Below are 13,031 nucleotides of genomic sequence, written 5' to 3'. Positions count from 1 at the left end.
AAAATAACCAAATCTAATTTTCCTACTCACATGCTTATATATCACAAACAAGTATATTAGAATGCTGTGGGTTTTAGGCATTCTCCTTCAACAATATTAGACAATAGGAACATACATATTTATTATATAAGGAAGATTCTTTAAGTTATTCTATCATCTCCCAATTATGCCATTATATATTTTGTACTTGATTACTCTCACATAAAACTAAATTTATAAAAACCAAAAATTTATTAAAAAAACTAAGGCACTTCTAAAAAAAAAACCAAAACCCTAAAAAACGGCAAAACAATTTCTCCATTAATCACCTAGCTGTGACATCAGCAGGTGATTTCTCAGTTCCATTGGCTTTAAGTGAGCTTGAGGAGTGAGTTGTTGCAAAAGACTCCAAAGGTTGATTCCATATCTTGGCAAATATATTCCATATCTTGTAAATATTGCTGCAGTAAACATAGAGGTGCATATATCATTTTGAACTAATGTTTTCATTTTCTTTGGGTAAATACCCAGTAGTGGTATTACTGGATCATATTGCGTTTCCATTTTTAATTTTCTGTGGAACAACCATACTGTTTTCCACAATGGTTGTGTTTTTGCATTTACATTTCCACCAAAGGTGAATAAGGTTTCCCTATTCTCTACATCCTTGCCAAAACTCGTTACTTCTTATCTTTTTGATTCTAGCCATTCTAACATTGTGGTTTCCATTTGCATTTTGCTGATCAGTGATGTTGAGCACATTTTCATGTGCCTGTTGGCCACCTGTATGTCTTCTTCAGAAAAAAAATGTCTGTTTAGGTCCTCTGCTTATTTTTTAATCAGACTGATCATTCTTTTATGTTGAGTTGTACAAGTTCTTTATATATTTTGGATATTAACCCCTTCTAGATATATTACTTGCAAAAATCTTCTCTCATTCAGAAGGTTGCCTTTTCATTTTGTTGATGGTTTTCTTTGCTGTGCAAAAGCTTTTTATTTTGGCATAGTCCCAATAGATTGTATTTGCATTTGTTTCTCTTGCATGAGACATATCCATAAATATGTTGCTAGGGATAATGTCCAAGAGATTACTGTCTATGTTTTCTTTTAGGAGTTTTATGATTTCATGTCTCTCATTTAGGTCTTTAATCCATTTAGAGTTTATTTTTGTGTATGGTGTAAGAAAGTGGTCTAGTTTCATTCTTTTGCATGTTAATTGTACTTCAATTAAAAAACTATACCAGAAAGAAGAAAAAACATAAATGATACATAGCAGGAAGTAAACAAAACATATTATGGACTGGTAATGCTGAGAAATAACAAGTTGGTTTTATAACAACAGGGGGAAAATGTCTCCTCAGTGTGTGCTGTTAAGTCTTCTCCAATCAAAGCCAGACTTCAGTTGATGATCTAAACAATTTGGGGGAACTTCATAATGTAGAAATATAATCTTTGCACTGTGGGAATTAAATTGTTAAATAATAAAATCTCGGGCAGTTTTCAAGAAGGAACATTTTATCCACTAGCATTGCAACAAGGGCAATAGGGAGTATTTTGGAATTGAAGACAAAAAGAAATGAGCTAAGACACAAACATAGACATAGAAAGAGAATTAGCACAATAGTGGATTGTGGAAGGAGAAAAAAATCAGTGAAAACCAATGGGAAAAAAAAAAGAAAAAGAGAAAGGAAGAAAAGCAATGGCAAAAGCCAAATGTATTCAAATGTTGTAATGTGAGAACAACTCTCAGATGAGTATTTGAGAAGTAAAAAGACTGAAGATTTTGCAGAACAGATTGAGGAAGGTCAGTCAAAGTTCAGTTTTGTCCCATGAATTGTTTACTGTTCTAAATCTGAGATGCTGTGGGACAATATCAGAAGAATATAGAGACAGCAAAACTAGGGTCACGGCATTTGCCTAAACAGTTGAGATTAAGGAAGAGGGATGGCAAGATGGAGGCTTAGGTTTTACAAATTCACAGTGAAGAATTTATAGTCACTAAGGACATTCACAATACACAAATAATATTTCTCAGTTTTTAATAGCTTGAGAATACTTTTGAATCTGGAAACAGGTTTTCTTTCAGTTCATTTCCTTTTGTTTCTAAGAGAGTGTGTGGATAAGGAGGGAGTCAATGATATTTGGATGAGGATTTTCTTAGAATTTTAAAACCAAGAACTAGAGTTGAAATAATTTTGAAGTTTGAAACTTATCTGTGTCAGCCATGGCTATGTATCATTCATATCTTCCATCAAGAGAGAATCTGCTGTGAGGAGAATTGTTGCTGACAGACAGCACCTGCCAAAATTTCAGGATCCAACAGAACATTTTTGGTAAAGGTACCCTATCTTTAACTGCTCCCAACCAATGACTGCACACGATAAGAAGGCAGGAGATGGGCGATCCCTGCCCAGAGAAGGACTTGCCTGATGAAAACCTTTGTTCTGGGGGCTCTCAATAAACCTGGCCAAGATTTTTTCTCCATCTATGGTCCTCCTTCTTGCCTTCTCTTTTCCAGAGTCAGACTGCATTGTCATCCAAAGGCTTTGCCTGACTGCTCATGCTCCTTCTCTCATTACTGTCAGAAATGTTTCTCCCAATAAGTCTCCTGAACTTTTAAATATGTCTTGACATCTTACCTTTTGGGAGACCCAAACTAACACATGAACTCATTTATAAAAATAGTGAAAACATATCTGAGGAACTGTGTTTAACAAATGGATATGTCTCTGTTCCATGTCCTAAAACTTCAAGATCATGGCACCTCTACGAAGAGGCAGGCAAAGCAATCCATAGAAACCACATTAATCCAGAGAGGTCTCAAAAACTTCCTTGGTCTTTCCTTTGAAGAAGGGAGAAACTGTAGCTCACATCCATATAAGTAGATGTATCTGGTGCCCTCTTGTAACAACCTGGATTGCCTACAGAGTGATTCTGAGATGTTAAACAATTTAATTTGGAACAAGTCAATGATGATTGATTGCATTTTTAATCTTCTCTTTTTTTCCTTATATCTACTGGTTAAACACAGGTATTAGAATATTATTTTGGCTTTATTTGTCTACAAGTGAATTAGTGATTGTTTTAGATACCTTCATGAACATCTTCATATTAATCTCCTTTTTATAAGGCAAATTCCTTTTGTTTGTTTAGTGGTTAAAATTCTTTATGTTCTAAAATTCATTTAAATATTGTGCCAGAGAGTCTGGCAGGGAAAGGCACTCTACTTCCTATGTGCAGTTAAAAGTATGTTATACTTCAAAGTCTGAAACTACTAATAATAAGTCCTAGTAGTAAACATTATAATATTTCCTGATACTTCAGTAAACAATTAAGTCCAACACTATCAAAAAGAGTTTACACAGTAAGTGAACAAACATATTAACAGCATTAATTGTGATGATTAATGTATATTGTAAATAGAGGGACTGGATGCTTATCTAACCATTTGGGGGAGAAAAAAGCCTTAGTTTTAAGGTGGATATATTTGGAATTGAGATGCATCTTAGAACGAAGGGAAAATACCAGGCAGTACACTCTGAACATACCTCAGTATTGAACCATATGTCATGTTTCAGTAGAGTCCAATTACCTTTAGACCCATTATTACTGCTACTCTTCATGTTTCATCAGGAATACATTTTTTCCCTTCAAGCTTAGTTTCAATTTTGTCACTGTATTCTTCAGTTCACTTTATTGAGCACCAACCAGGTATGAAGTCTTGTGGTTATCAACAACAACAAAATGAGCAAGATATAGTTTCTGACCTCTGAGATCTAATATGATGATTTTTATATGTATCATGGAGTATACTTCCCTGTAAAAAAGCAAATAGTTCTACAACTACAGACAAAGGAAATGTGTGATTGTTTCTGTAACCGAAGTGACAATATAATGTATTATTTAGACCTGACACTTTTGAGAATGAAAGGAAGAAAGGAAGAGCCATTAATTTTTATTCTGGATCAAAAGGCTTTCACTGGTACTGACCAGATAATCCAGGATATTTAATCATCCATCTGAAACCAAATTTTCTGGAATGCAACTTTTTCTATAAAGTATCGTATGTACTGTGCTCAGTATCCACAGCTCTTAAGATTGGCAGATTCACCTCAAAGATATAGGAGAAGATCAGGCATAGGTATTGTTGCATAAGTAGTATCCTCCTAAAGTACGGGGAGAAGTTAAATTCATCTGCCTTGTTAATATTACTTCCATGAAGCATCCAAAATATGTGACTGACACTATGAGAGAATGAAAGGAAAGCACATGAGTGATTATTTTATTCCTATTCTATCTTATTTGTTAGATACATATTCAGCGGTGAGATACCAAAAAATAGACTCCCAATAATTTCAATATGGTTACAATTTATTTTTCTTAGTATTTTCATTCTCAAAGAATAGAGATAATAAATATTTGAACTGACCTAAACTTGTCACCAGTTGGGAGAGCCAGTGTGATCAATTTCCCTTCAGAGAACTAAGTAACCAGCATGAATAAAAAGCATCCTTATGAGAATTTCAACCCTCGCCAAAATGCCTCTCACCTGAATTCCACCAGACTTTATGATATTCTTTTGTTTATGTCTTTTTAAACTTATCTCCATATGTTTCTTCCCAATTTAAATACAGGCTCACTTAGGTCAGTAATAGGACTCAGGGTTCACACAAAATCTTTCCTCTCTAAGTAGTATTTTTGCTCCACATGTGGACATTTAATCCTTTCCTTGATTATAAACAGTCAACGTTTATAACTGACTACCCATTTACCATAGCTGCTCATAAATTGAAGCTTTGGTCTGAGTTGCATCATTCATATTATTTCTCAGAAGTAAGTCCACATGAAGTCAATTTTTACATTCAAATGAGCAAGAAGGGCTTCTTTCCAATGCTGAAAATTTACTTTACTCCTGTGGTCTATACCTTAATTACAATTGAATGTGTAAGATGAATATTACCTTAAGTTCTTCAATAGCAAACATGATGGCACACACACTGGGTCAACTGTAGCAGCCCTGCAAGTGTACACTTGGCTCTTCTTTCAAAAACCAATTTATTATTCAACTGCAAGTGTACTTAGCTGACAGCTTGTAGCCGTGAGTGTATTTAGGATCCACCCCAGCTTCTGGGTTATGGCCATGTGTTTCTGGGGCAGCTCCCAGACAGTGAGTTACATAGCAAGATAGTGTGTCTTGGATCTTTCTGTCTACATTGAAATTCTTCTAATGGGCAATCTCTTTTCTGGAGGCTACCAGTTGAGTTGGATAAGACTTTGTCAGATAAGTATTACTCCTGCCCAACCCTCCTTTCTCCCTTCTGTTATCTTTCACAGGCATTAATCTCCAATAAACCTCTCCACCTCTCAATTTCAACTCAGCACATGTTTTCTAATAGGCCCAACTAAAACACAAACTATCTAAAAAGGTCTCTGTGTCTTATATCTGGTGCCCTTATTTCTTGCTTGATAAATTATTTCCATGTCTACTATGTAATCTTTTTCAGTAAGCATGCTCTTGGATTATTTATCCCTAAGCTTTTTTGGACCATAATTTTCAGAGAGTTTTATGAAGACTATAGGCCATCTGTTTTAGAAAGCCCTCACATAAAATGAAAATTGATACGCATTTTTAGGGGTTCATGGCATCATGTTTTAAAGTTGGCCAGTGGGATTCATGTAACAAAAATCATTCTCTAGGGTGTCTGGGTGGCTGAGTGGGTTAAGCATCTGCCTTCAGCTCAGGTCATGATCCCAGGGTCCTGGGATCAAGTCCTGTATCAGGCTCTCTGTTCAGCAGTGAGTCTGTTTCTCCCTCTCCCTCTGCCATCCCCCCCCCCCACCTGTGCTCTCTCTCTTTCTCTCAAATAAGTAAATAAAAAGTCTTTAAAAAAATCATTTTCTAAAAGGAAACTCCAAATATTATGTGGTTTGGAATAAAGAGGAATTGAGGGCTTCTTACTTGGTAACCATGCTTTTAGAATCTAAACTGCCTTATGTTTTAAGGATCTAATCAATACCCTATTTGTTGGCCAGAAATTGTCAGTGGTTTCATATTGTGCACATATAGGAAAAATCACTTTTTTTGTCAGCCATGATTTACTTTGTATAAGCCCAGCAGTGTTTCTTGCCTGTCATATTCTTTATGTTACTCTTCTTCAGTCATGCCAGACTTCTCACAAGTCCCTTTCAATACTCAGAATTCCCTAGCCTCAGAATCTTTTCTCATACTAATACCTATTCATGGAATTTGGTTTACATCATCTTCTCCCATTTCTATCTATCAATTCCTATTAGTTTTTTAAAAAGAATTTCTTTTCTTTATTTTATTTTATTATTTTTTTTTTTATTTGAGAGAGAGAGAATGAGCAGGAGGGAGGGGCAGAGGGAGAGTGAGAAGCAGACTCGCTGCCAAGCAGGGAGCCTGATGCAGGCCTTGATCCCAGGACCCTGAGATCATGACTGAACTGAAGGCAGATGCTTCACTGACTGAGCCACCAGGTGCCACTCCTATTAATTTTTTTTAAGATCAGATAAAATCCATCCTTCTTCCTATGGCTGTCCTAGAATTTACACATCAATCCGATATTCTCCCAATTTATTCAGTCTTTGTATATTAAAAAAGAAAAAGTGGAAGACATCTCACCTAGTGTTCATCTCCACAAATAGGTTATATTGAATTTCTTTTGCCAGTATTTATTATTTCTCCATCTCCCAGAAGCAGGAGAATGTCGAGGACACAGAATTGGAGTACATTAGCTGCTTAGCACCACAAACAAATGATATACCTCTATTTCTTCTATTACTTTTTTTTTTCCTACTAGTGTCTTCCAGTAATTTGGGCTATTAAATGGTCTTTGTTAACAATAAGCCAAAGAAAAGTAAGAAGAATTTCACACTAGGCACCTCATGGAAAAATAATTTTATTATATAGGGAGACTACCATACATAAATGCATATATGTTGTTACATTTTGCTTCACTGTGTTTCATTTTGCCTACAAGGAAGTAATCTTACTGAAGAAGGGATCCTGAAAATCACTTCAAGTTTTTCTAAGATAACAAAAGAAGTGTCAGAAAGAAGTGGAAGTATGCCTATAACCCCTGTCTCATAGTAAATTCATGTACAAGATAGTTTAAAACTAGGTCCGTTTCATTGACTATTCCATGACAAGAGGAAACTGTAATTTATATTTGGGGCTCAATGAGAATGAGCTTATCATTAAGTATAAGTATAGTTTTTATTAAGGTATTCGAAAAAGGAAAAGAAAGGTTCTGGGTAGGGAAAGAATGGGTAAGCAGAGAGAGTAGAGAGAAGAGGAATGGAAGAAGGAAAAGAAAGAAAATAAAGGGACAAAAGGATATTCTGGATGTGAAAACAGGTGGAAGAAAATGATAACAGAATCAGAAGAGTAAATATTGATGGCTATACATTTTTGCTAATTAATCTAGATATTCTTATATTCTAAATCCAAAAGAGCTGAAAATTACATCAAGTTCCACTTCAGGACCAAGGAAAACTTTCATGTCAAGAACAATCAAAAAGCTTAATAAGAGGGGTGCTTGGGTGGCTCAGTGGGTTAAGCCTCTGCCTTCGGCTTGGGTCATGCTCTCAAGGTCCTGGAATCAAGCCTTGCATTGGGCTCTTCACTCAGCAGGGAGCCTGCTTCCGCCTCTCTCTGCCTGCTGCTGTGCCTACTTGTGATCTCTCTCTGTCAAATAAATAAAATCTTTTTTTAAAAAAAGTTTAGTAAGAAGAAGAAAATGTTTAAAGTCACTGGAGAATTGCTAAGGTAGTAGGAATGTATAGGATAAAGATCACAAAGAATAGAGAAAGTCAAATGAGTTAATCTTGGAATTTGGGCTCTTTTCGTTCTGGGTAACCCGCAATTATGAAAACAAAAGTGGTAGTTGAAAATCTGAAGTGTTGAATTAACTTTCAATAATCCCAGGACTAAAGAAGCTAATTTGTAGTTAAGGAGAGACCCTGGTAAACCCCTCAAGCTTTTTGTTAGACTGAAATATGCTGTCTTTCAGGACTTATAGTAAAACAACAACAATAAACAACAATAACAATAAACAACCCAAGCAAGAATGAGCACATCTCTGTAAAATCTTAACACTTGAAAAGTAGAGGTGATTTGCCCTAGAATATCTGCCTGCCAGAAGTAACACTTAATTCCCAATAGAAAATAAACTCATGTAGCATTTTGCTTCAAGTTTTTAAAAGCAAATGTCCAACATTTAATCAACAATAATGAGGCCTAACAAAAGAAAGTAAGTAACCAATTGCAAAAGAATATAATACAAGCAGACCAAGAGTGTGGAACATTCTCAAAATGTTAAAGGTATACCTACCATAGGACTCAACCATTCCACTCCTATAGGTGAATTTGCATTTTCTAGAGTTTTCTGTAAATGGAATTTTATAGTATGTACTCTTCTTCATTTCACTGCTTTTACTCAGTATAATTATTTTGAGACTCATTTATGCCACTAAGTGTAAGTGTAATCCATTTCTTTTATTGATGAGTTTAATGTTCCAAATTTGTTTGTTTATACATTTGTACATGTATTAATGTACCATACTTGTTTATACATTAAACTGCTGAGAGGCATTTGACAGTTTCCAGGTTTTGTCTATTATAAACAAAGCTGCTATGAATATTTACGGACAAATCTTCATAGGGTACAAACTTTAATTCGTTAGTTAATATACTTATTTTCTAAAAGATTGAGACACAGTATAGGCATAGAAAAAGAAGCTATGAAATCTACATCAGTGTAGAACTTCTAATATAATAGAGAAGGCATAGAGAATAGCAAAAATGGTCTGAGCCGTTTTCTGATTTATTTTACAATTATGAATCAAATACCTTTAAAAGAAGTCCTTTGGAATGACATAAACTGGATAAATAAGGTCACTGTTCTCTAGAAACAGTTTATTTAAATAAATAACAGCTATATGAAAGACTTTTTAGGTGAGGGGGTAGCAAAATGTTAGCCTTTGAAGAAAAGAAATGCCTTTATAGTTGAATCGACCAAGGAAATAGACATTCAATAGAAGAGGTGAGTAGATAAGAAGCCATGAACAAAAACATGTCAGAGGAGGGATTAAGGTGATTTGGGGTCAGAAGTTGATGTAATAGCATATCAAATATTTTGGATTAGAAATTATGTAAATAAATGTGTAAAAAAATGCATCGATCACAGGCACTTATACAACAATTAAAGGGTTTTATCTCAAATGTAATGGGTGGGGTTTTATAAGCTTAATCCTGTTGAGCTTCAGTGGGAAACTGATTTGGTATAGGATTGATAAAAAGAGGAGATTTTGACAGAGAACATCAGAAAGGACATTCAGGAAATGAGGGTTAGAATTCACAAATGATGATGTGGAATTACAAAACCAAAAATAGTTACAGAGTTTGGAAATACCAGAAAGAAATATATATCTAATTAAAGCAGAGACACAAGGTAAAAATATACATGAGATTAATCAATCAAGAACTATTAATTGAATGACAGCTGCATATTTAGCACTGGCAAGGTGTGCTCTGAGATACAAATGTGTCCTCATCAATTTTATTCAAGAATTATTGATGCTTATGAAGTGCAAGATAGAAAGAAGTACTTCAAAGAGTTTAAATCAAGACCAGTAAAGAGGAGCATAAATAATGAAGAGACAGAAGCATTTTAAGGCAGTATCAGCTAGGCCCTACCGAGAAGTAGGAATAAAGGGTGCTGAGAGCACTTAGAGAGTGGTGCTGAGGGAATGTACTTGATGGGCTGGAATTGTTAGTACAGATCTCATGAATGAGAAGATATTTTATCCAAATCTAACATGGAATTTGTAGAAGTCTTTCAGGTAGAGGAATAAAAACGGGCAAATATTGGACAAAAGAAATGCAGAAAGAAACTTTACCAAAGTGGAAGATACAAGTTACTAGGATGTGAGAAAGAAGAGTCACTCCAGTCCCCTACCCTCTGATTTTTCTTAAACTCTAGCACTAAGCCTCAGGGCCACTCCTATCGGCCCCTCAACTTGCTCTACCTGAAATGTTCCTTAACTGCTGAGCTTATGCAGCTCATTTCCCTCACAAAACTGACAACATCAGTATAGGCACATATAGTCCCTACATTCCTAAAACAGTATGTTTTGGTTGTAAAGAGTTCAAGCCCTGGAGTTGGACAATGGGCATTACAATCTTGAATCAACTTCTTGCTAGGTAAGTTATCTTGGGCAATTTGCTTAGTATTTCCAAGCCTCGGTAATTTCTATCAACTGTAAAAATGACTAAAAATGATTTTGTCATTCTCCTAAATGTTGATAGTAATATTAATGCTATCTATACCCTATCTTGCTTGAGGGTTAAATTAAATGACTGGTATAAAGCTTTTGTGAGTACAGTGCCTTGAATACACATCACTGCCATAATTTTATTCCCTTGGCACCAAGTAGAATGGTATTTTAGGTTATATTATCTCCCAAGATAGAAAAACCAAACAGAAAGATGTACCTGCTCAGCTATAGAGGAATTGTTCTATTAATTATGGTATAATTATTCAATGTAGTAATATAATTTTTACATTATAATTATAATTAAATTATATTATTATTCTGTAATTATGCAGCCATTAAAAATCACATATCTCCCTGGCTATAGAACAACATGGGCAAAAGCCCAAAATGTGGAGCCAAGACAAAAAGTGGAGTGCAAGGTTCTTTAACCCATATCAATGTTTTTGTGGTTTAATGGTTAAAGTTAGTAAACCAGAAAGTAAAATAACATTAACAGTGATTCTATTCAGGTGATAACTTTGCGGGTAATTTTTTAATTCTTAAATATCATTTTTATTTTCCATAGTATGTTATTCAATGAATCTGCATTACTTTTAAGATAAAAAAATACAATAAGTATCATTATTTTAAAAGAATACAACTTGCCCACAGCATGCAGCTTGAAAAAGGCATCAGAAATCTAATTCTTAGTTGTCGCAGCAGTCTTTGTTGCTGAACGTACACATCACTTTTACTCTTCATTCACGGGTAGTCACTTAGTTCTAGTGCATACTTTAAAATGCATTTGCAGGTTTAACTGAGCAAAAAAGATAAAATATGTTCATTTAAGCAAACAATACAACATACTAAAGAAGTATTCAAAGTATCCAGAAATCTATTACTGGCATTGTATCACAATAGGCTTGGCAGCTGTGTAAACTTGTAAACTCACTTCTCTGATCTACCCTTTAAACTAATTCATTAGAATTCTTGCTGACATATGTTCATATTGAGGACCACATGTTCACTGCTAATATTCTCACAATAGTTAGTCACGAAGAGTTTCTCACCTGTCTCTCCAGGTTAGGCAGCAAGAGAAAGAAAGTTGAATTCCAGTGTTTCCACGTATGTGTGAATCAAAGCTAAAATTAACCACTCAAATACAAGATTATTAGGGAAATTTAGAAAATAGCAATCTATGAAAGAGAGATGAATTAAAGATGCATTGGTTAAAGATAGGCTTTTTGAAATTGTTCTTGGTCAAAAATGACAATCTTGTATTTGAACACACCCTATGTGAATGAAAAGATCTGCATTTGTTCTGTTAGGTAAAAAGAGAGAAATTTGAGTTCTTTCTTCTTTACATCTATCCATCAATGTTTAATGAGCAAATGTCATATAACAAGAATGGTTTAAGTACTATTAATTCTAATAATGTATTTTTGAACTAAATGTTCATATTTCTCATTAACCTGTTAGTGTCTTTCATTATATATTACAGTCTGAATATCCCAATATTTATTTATTTTGTAACCATGTTTCAGAAAGAAACTATAGTATATTATTCATAAATATTTCCTAAAATTATAGAATTCTATCTGGTTACAAAGTTCTTCCCAGAGAGAGGAATTCCTCATATGTCTAGTTCTCGGTGATGTTATGAGTAACACATTGAAAAAAAGAAAAGTCCTAATTAAATGAGTTTTTCAAATACTGGGCTAAAAATTAGCTAAATTGTTTCTGGTTTTTGTTTTTATGTTGTGCATGCCTACCAGAATTTTAATTAGTTAACATTCATCTTGAATATCTAAGAGGAAATTGTAATAAGAGGGTTTTCTCATATGTATTTGGCCACTTTGCTACAAATCCCTCACCTTATTTTATAATTTAATCAAAACCACTAATACATCATACGGTGCATCCACTTGAATTTTGACAAATGTACACAACTACGCACCACCATAATCAAGTTATAAAACATATCTGACTTACAAAAAAAATCTCTCAAGCCCCTTTCGGGTCAAATGACTCCAGCCATCCATAAATACCTTGGACAACTTCCGTTTTCTTTTTTGTCACATAGATTAGTTTTACGTTCTTTGGGGTTAAATAGAAATAGAACTATACAGTGTGTACTCTTGTGTCTAGTTTTGTTCCCTCATTATGTTTTTGAGATTCATCTGTACTTAGCTTTATTAGCAGTTCCTTCCTTTTTATTACTAAGTGTTAATTCATTTCATAGATATACCACAATTTGCTAGCCCTTCACCTGCTGATGGGCATTTAAGCTGTTTGGAGGTTATAACTTTTATGAATGATGGTAACATGTACATTTGGGTATTAAGACATTATGTAGAAAGATATTTTTTTTTCTCTTGAATAGACACCTAGAAGTGAAGTTTCTGGGTCTTGTGGCAAATTTATGTTCACATTTATATGTTTTGGCACTTTAATCTTTGATGTGATGTGATTGTTTATGTACACTCTGGGTTCTGCTATATTGTTCTGAAAAGTGTTGATGGTTGCTTTAGCAGGCAGTTAATTTGATTAGACACAAATTTAAAAATCTCATGCCTATGGGGTATGACAGCTAAAATCTAAATTCTTTAAGACTTATTTCCAAAGAGTTTTGTTTTGCTTTCTACAATTGTGATTCTTTAGATGAATTAGAAATTTGGGCTGGGTATAAATACAGAAATTGGAGTAACCATTCTCTTGCTTTCTCATTTTTGGTGTTTCCTATCCACACTTCTGCAGCAAGTCTACTTCCTCTA

Source organism: Martes martes, assembly GCF_963455335.1.
Source record: "Martes martes genome assembly, chromosome: 9".
Lineage (NCBI taxonomy): Eukaryota > Metazoa > Chordata > Mammalia > Carnivora > Mustelidae > Martes > Martes martes.
Note: the sequence above shows the minus strand (reverse complement) of the source record.